Here is a 7,988-nt window from a genome sequence, read left to right on the forward strand (position 1 = left end):
GTAAAAAAAATCACTCTGTTTTTCTCAATTTTACTCAATAATGCATCAATTTCTGTCCCCGCCCGATTGATTGAAATATTCACTTTATTAATATGAGTACAACTGAAATTTTATGAGTGAAACAGAATTGAATTAATTTTACTCTAATCCGGATTTTTGCTATCTATCAAACGAGTTACTTTTGACTCAACTCTGAGTATATAAAACCAATTAAGACTTGACTTTTTCTCTAAATTTAACTATTATTGAATAATTTTTTACTCAAACTTGGTTTACATTCTCTCTATATTTTAATTTAAATATCTTTGTATTAAAGTCGTAAACTACTAACTGCCACAGATCTGCTTTAGAGACAATTTTTTAGGTATCGATTAAAAGAATTGGTTAACTGATCGGACGAATATATTGCCATATTGTACGTTACAGATACTTAAATAAGTGGATGTAACAATCTAACTATCCGTTTATTTAACCAAATACTAATCGAGATTCAGTATATTATTGTTTTTAATTATTGTAATCAAATTGCATTTAAACAACCAGATAAACAGATACTACACGCCGTACACCAAGCCACGATATGACCTAATGGGGACAATGGGAATAGACAAATACAACGCACGGCAACCATAGAATGGATGGGATCACTCAACAATGAGGACATTTACTCCGATTTAGGTATAAGTGTACCAAATATGAGTTTATCTGGCGAACTTATTTAACGAGCACCTATGCCTAGTCAATACTCAGATTTAGTTCAAATATTATCGCAAATGAGTAAAATGATCAAATTACTCAATATTGAGTGACAATGTACTCAATCGTTTCACTCAATGGATTCACTCCATTGCTTTCTATCTCACCGATTTTTTTTATAGTGTACAGAGGTGAAAGCTCTACCGTTTGTTTTTGGAAATTTGACTGATTAATTTTAATAATTGTATTTTAAAGAAAAAAGATTTCTTGCATTTAGTTCGTAAAATAAATAATTTTTGAGTTATTATTTTTCAAATTTAACATTGGCTTATGAAACAATTGAATAAATCGAAACTATTATTTTACAAAAAATATTTACAGGATCTTCTTTCAATTATAATTAAGGACAATGTAATCATTGAATGTTAAAAAAATATACACACCTGTAGATTTTTTTTTAAATGTGCCTATGGTTTTATTGAACTTATAATAGTTACATAGAATTCCAAAAGGATTTAAAAAAAGATCCTATATATTGTTTTGTAAATCGAATAGTTTTAGAGAGACGCAGACGTATTTTTATAGTTTATTCACTTGATTGTATTTCAAATAGAAGATACTTTTCTTTTTTCTTTTTCTGAAATACTTACAATTAGTTATCAAATGAGCTCGACGAATTTCCAAAAAAACTCAGTGGCGTAGAGATTCCGGTTCCTCCTGGTATCTCCGCTACTGGTTGAAATATTTGTATACAAATGAAGATAATTGTCGTAATTTATTATACACTTATCCTAAGTTTCACCAATCTGTGTCAACCATCTTCAGAGAATAATTCTTTTGTTGATCTTTGTTTAAAATTTCATCACCTTCTGTCTAAGAAATCAGTGACTTTAGACCTATGCTTGGATCATTAAAGCGTATTGTTCCAAACTGATCCTAAGGACAGGCTCATGAACTTTGAACGTGAAATTAAAATATCCATGTACACTGTAAAAAATTTCACTCAAATTACATTCAGTTTTACTCAATAATGTATCAATTTCTGTCCACACCCGATTCAGTGAAATTTTCACTCTATTATTATGAGTACAACTGAGTGAAACTATTGCATCAGAAATGAGTAAATTTTACTCAAATCCGAGTTGCTGCTATCAACTGAGCGACTTTGGCTCTATCCTGAGTATATAAAACCAATTTAGAGTTGACTTTTTCTCTAATATTATTTAAATTTAACTATTAGTGAGTAATTTTTTACTCAGTCTTAGTTTTTAATTAATTTTTCAAACCGAGAGAGTTGCACGAAACTAAATTTCTACAGGATATAGCAAATACGATGCGAAACATCGCCTTAATGTTAAAATGTGGTCACCGCCGTTCTTGGTGGTGGAAATTCGAAATATTTGGAATTATTCAGATTTCGTGGCTGACAACGTACATAGGTATTGTATTTTTGAAACCGACAGAGTTGCACGAAACTAAATTTGTGCAGGACATAGCTAATACAATGCGAAACATCGCCTTAATGTTAAGAATGTTGTCACCGCCGTTCTTGGTGGTGAAAATTCGAAATATTTGGAATTATTCAAATTTCGTGGCTGAAAACGTACATAGATTGTATTTTTGAAACCGAGAAAGTTGCACGAAACTAAATTTCTACAGGACATAGCTAATACAATGCGAAACATCACCTAAAAATGTTGTCACAGCCGTTCTTGGTGATGAAAATTCGAAATATTTGGAATTATTCAAATTTCGTGGCGAAAACATACATTTTTGAAACCGAGAGAAATTAAATTTGCACAGGACATAGTTAATACAATGCGAAACATCGTCTTATTGTTAAAAATGTTGCCACCGCCGTTCTTAGTGGTGGAAATTCGAAATATTTGGAGTTATTCAATCTCATAAATGATTAATTAGGATATAAAGTATTGAAATCGATTCACCGCCACTTAGGATTCCATATAAACATCATGTATTGTAAGTGTTTATTATATATTTTAAAAGTTTACCAAACAAAGTGATATCTATTAGAATTTGATAATAATACATTAAAGCCCGGTACTTTGAGTCTTGGTTAAGCCTTGATTAACTAATCATATGATTAGACTGTACATATACTGATTTATTTTATAATAGTATATTCACAGTCTAATTGCCTGATTAGTTAATCAAGTCTAAATCGAGACTCAAAATACCGGGCCCAAATTTATTGTTAATACGTAAAATGCACGTAAAAATCCTGCCACCTAGATTTTGAAACAATTTAATGTAAAAACTTCTTAGTATGATTTTTTTGAGGCGTCCTATATGTAAAAGTTGAACATGGATCTTACAAATGGAAAAATAAACTTTGTTTTTAAGTTAATAGAAGACATAAAATAGCTAGGTTCCGTATAATCATCTCTTCAGCAACAAAATTCATTCTGACGTTTTATGGAAGCCTCTATCAGTTTTCTTTTAATAACTGAATAATGATTCAAAACTGTTATCATCCATTTGAAGGATCGTGGAGCCATTAGCAATAGATTTAGGAAGGTATTTTACTCTTTCTTGTTAATTTCGAGTTATTAAATTTTATCATACTGTTTGTAATAGAAATAAAGTTTGCGATAAAACTGGATTATTTTTTTCTGTATTTTGTAAAAATTAATGTAATCTAAACACTGGATACACACTTATTTCGCTTCGTGAAATCAAATTACCCGCTGCCGTTCGAAAATTGAAGTCAGCACCTCGTATTACCCCACCGCACCCGTGTATTTCTTATCCGCCTGAAAAGGTAAGTACTTTATTGGGCGCCCCGTCGACTGAATGCGGGCCCCCTTTTGAAAGGACTCCTCGCGCCATTGCTGTAATTTAATCCACCCTTTAGAGATTCTCTCTCTGCGGAATATGATTGATTTCGTATATGTTCCATATATTCGGGAAATATTCCCTCGATTTTTCTTCTAGGCAACGCGGCGCACTCACACACCTCGCAGAACCTTGAATAAATTACATCTTCACCTGAGGTGGTCCCGCTTTGTGTGGCTTGATGAGGGCACGGGCTCAGGCGCGGGATGGGGCCTATTGATGTTGTTTGCGCCGTTCGGTCGAGGGGTATTGTGCGCCAATCGGTCTGCGAAGAGCCTTATCTGAAAAGACGAAGTTACAGCCTAGTCGGGTAAAATATTGCGTTTGTCGAGTTGGCTCATTTCCCATTTTTTGAATATTGTTTTTTTGCAAAAGATTTTCATAAAATGCGAAACATATTTCATTTCGAATTACTACGTAGGTTGATGTAGTTTGTGGAAATTTGAGCACCAGAACTTACTCGCTACATATTTTACAAAAAATAACATAACAGGGTGTACCATTGAAAACTTTGCACCCGAGTTATTTTGAGCTACGTTCCAAAATATTAAAATTGCCGCGACACGTCCATTTTGTTTTCGAGTAGGACACATTTTAGCATTAAATACAGACTCGCCAGAACAACCCCTACGCGGGGGCGCATTCAACTTTAGAATCTTAAATGGCACTCTAGGTCGAGTGACACCTCATTCGAAGGTGTTTTTAATTCTGGTTGTCATCATGTATTTTTTTTCAATTTTAGTTCATATGTTGTTGAATCAAAATTTTTACTTATGCTTAGAAATAAAAGACAATTTNGCAGAACGCTGATTCTCGTAGTACAGCTGAATTATTTGTAGACGTTGTGCCGGGCTAAGTCTTTCCATGATGAAATGTCAGACAGTACTGAACCAAAATATCACGACAATTCACTCGACTCATGCGTGATCTGTCTTAAACTCGCTACTGAAAAAAGTACCTCTAAATGAATCACCCGTTACAATGCGAAACATCGCCTTAATGTTAAAAATGTTGTCACCGCCGTTTTTGGTGGTGAAAATTTGTAATATTTGGAATTATTCAAATTTCGTGGCTGAAAACGTACATAAGTATTGTATTTTTGAAACCGAGAGAGTTGCACGAAACTAAATTTCTACAGGACATAGCTAATACAATGCGAAACATCGCCTTAATGTTAAAAATGTTGTCACAGCCGTTCTTGGTGATGAAAATTCGAAATATTTGGAATTATTCAAATTTCGTGGCTGAAAACATACATAGGTTGCATTTTTGAAACCGAGAGAAATTAAATTTGTACAGCACATAGTTAATACAATGCGAAAACATCGCCTTAATGTTAAAAATGTTGCCACCGCCGTTCTTAGTGGTGGAAATTCGAAATATTTGGAATTATTCAATCTCATAAATGATTAATTAGGATATACAGTATTGAAATTGATTCACTTCGCGGGGCATCTTCCTGTCCTGGCTGAGATTCGCCAGAAAATATTGAAATGGAGGTAATGTAAAATACTGATCCATATTACCGTCACTTAGGGTTCCATATTAGCATCATGTATTCTTAAGTGTTTATTATATATTTTAAAAGTTTACCAAACAAAGTAATATCTATTAGAATTTGATAATAATACACTAAGGCCCGGTACTTTGAGTCTTGGTTAAGCCTTGATTTACTAATCATATGATTAGACTGTACATATAATAATTTATTTTATAAATTATAATCACAGTCTAATCGCCTGATTAGTTAATCAAGTCTTAATGGAGACTCAAAATACCGGGTCTAAATTTATTGTTAATACGTAAAATGCACGTAAAAATCCTGCCACCTAGATTGTGAAACAATTTAATGTAAAAACTTCTTGGTATGATTTTTTTTGAGGCGTCCTATATGTAAAAGTTGAACATGGATCTTACAAATGGAAAAATAAACTTTGTTTTTAAGTTAATAGAAGACATAAAATAGCTAGGTTCCGTATAATCATCTCTTCAGCAACAAAATTCATTCTGACGTTTTATGGAAGCCTGTATCAGTTTTCTTTTAATAGCTGAATAATGATTCAAAACTGTTATCATCCATTTTGAAGGATCGTGGAGCCATTAGCAATAGATTTAGGAAGGTATTTTACTCTTTCTTGTTCATTTCGAGTTATTAAATTTTATCATACTGTTTGTAATAGAAATAAAGTTTGCGATAAAACTGGATTATTTTTTTCTGTATTTTGTAAAAATTAATGTAATCTAAACACTGGATACACACTTATTTCGCTTCGTGAAATCAAATTACCCGCTGCCGTTCGAAAATTGAAGTCAGCACCTCGTATTACCCCACCGCACCCGTGTATTTCTTATCCGCCTGAAAAGGTAAGTACTTTATTGGGCGCCCCGTCGACTGAATGCGGGCCCCCTTTTGAAAGGACTCCTCGCGCCATTGCTGTAATTTAATCCACCCTTTAGAGATTCTCTCTCTGCGGAATATGATTGATTTCGTATATGTTCCATATATTCGGGAAATATTCCCTCGATTTTTCTTCTAGGCAACGCGGCGCACTCACACACCTCGCAGAACCTTGAATAAATTACATCTTCACCTGAGGTGGTCCCGCTTTGTGTGGCTTGATGAGGGCACGGGCTCAGGCGCGGGATGGGGCCTATTGATGTTGTTTGCGCCGTTCGGTCGAGGGGTATTGTGCGCCAATCGGTCTGCGAAGAGCCTTATCTGAAAAGACGAAGTTACAGCCTAGTCGGGTAAAATATTGCGTTTGTCGAGTTGGCTCATTTCCCATTTTTTGAATATTGTTTTTTTGCAAAAGATTTTCATAAAATGCGAAACATATTTCATTTCGAATTACTACGTAGGTTGATGTAGTTTGTGGAAATTTGAGCACCAGAACTTACTCGCTACATATTTTACAAAAAATAACATAACAGGGTGTACCATTGAAAACTTTGCACCCGAGTTATTTTGAGCTACGTTCCAAAATATTAAAATTGCCGCGACACGTCCATTTTGTTTTCGAGTAGGACACATTTTAGCATTAAATACAGACTCGCCAGAACAACCCCTACGCGGGAGCGCATTCAACTTTAGAATCTTAAATGGCACTCTAGGTCGAGTGACACCTCATTCGAAGGTGTTTTTAATTCTGGTTGTCATCATGTATTTTTTTTCAATTTTAGTTCATATGTTGTTGAATCAAAATTTTTACTTATGCTTAGAAATAAAAGACAATTTTGTATTAATCATTTAATTAATTGTTCAAAATGCCAAAGGGACAACTATAAAGGTTTCAATTTATTTTCACTGTAAAAACTGTTTACAAATAAAAGGTATTTTGAATAATGAAAAAAAAAAATGGTACTGATAATAAATTTACCAGTCAATATCTTTTAGTCGCTATTCAGTTCTCAAAGAAAAGTGTTTAGCGTGTGTTTAGTAATTATTAATTCTAAAAATGACGAAAGAAGAAAGGGTTGAAAATCAGCGTCACACACACACACACCTCTGATGTTTACGTCGCCAGTTTGGTTCAAAAGTTCTGTGAAACAGGATCAGTGGAAAATAAAAAACGACAATTTCGAAACCCTGTTAGAAATGAGGGTACCGAAATTTCCGTTCCTGGTCATGTGGATGCGGATCATAATTTGAGCATTCGTAAGCTATCTGAAAATTCGGGAGTTTCTAGCACACGTTGTCACCGCATTTTAAAAGCTTATAAATACCACCCTTATAAACTATAATTAGTTCAAGCACTGGATGAAGACGATCCTAACCGTCGTTTGCAATTTGCGGAAAAGATGACTTACCGATTGGCAAACGATCAAAATTTTTTATATTCAATATGTTTTTCTGAAGAATGCACTTTTTATCTGAATGGATTGGTTAATCGTCATAACTGCCTTTATTGGAGTGACACCAATCCGACATTATTTAGAGAGGAACACACTCAACATCCGGAAAAACTTAATGTGTGTGCAGGAATTCTGGGAAATAAGTTTATTGGACCATATTTTCCGCCAGGAAATCTTAACGGGGATATGTACCTTGAGCTTTTGAATAATTACATTTATCCAATGATTGTTGAAACTATGGAAAATGATTTTTGAATGAACATTTTTGAACATTTTAGAAGACAATGTTTGGTTGCAACAAGATGGCGCACCTCCACATTTTACAGTTGTAAGTTCGATAGTTTTTAGATGAAAATTTTCCAAATCAATGGATAAGTCGCCGCGAACCTATTGAGTGGCCACCCAGATCACCTGATCTGACACCACTCGATTTCTTTTTATGGGGACATTGAAAGTCTAAAATTTATGCCACTCAGGCGCAGTCTCTAAGAAGAACTCAGGCAGCATATCATTGAAGAATGCCATGTACTCCAGTCGGTAGAGGCCGAAAAGTTCTGTTGGTGACATTTTCTTGATAACTCGGA

This window comes from Anoplophora glabripennis, unplaced genomic scaffold (genome assembly GCF_000390285.2).
Source record: "Anoplophora glabripennis isolate ALB-LARVAE unplaced genomic scaffold, Agla_2.0 scaffold279, whole genome shotgun sequence".
Lineage (NCBI taxonomy): Eukaryota > Metazoa > Arthropoda > Insecta > Coleoptera > Cerambycidae > Anoplophora > Anoplophora glabripennis.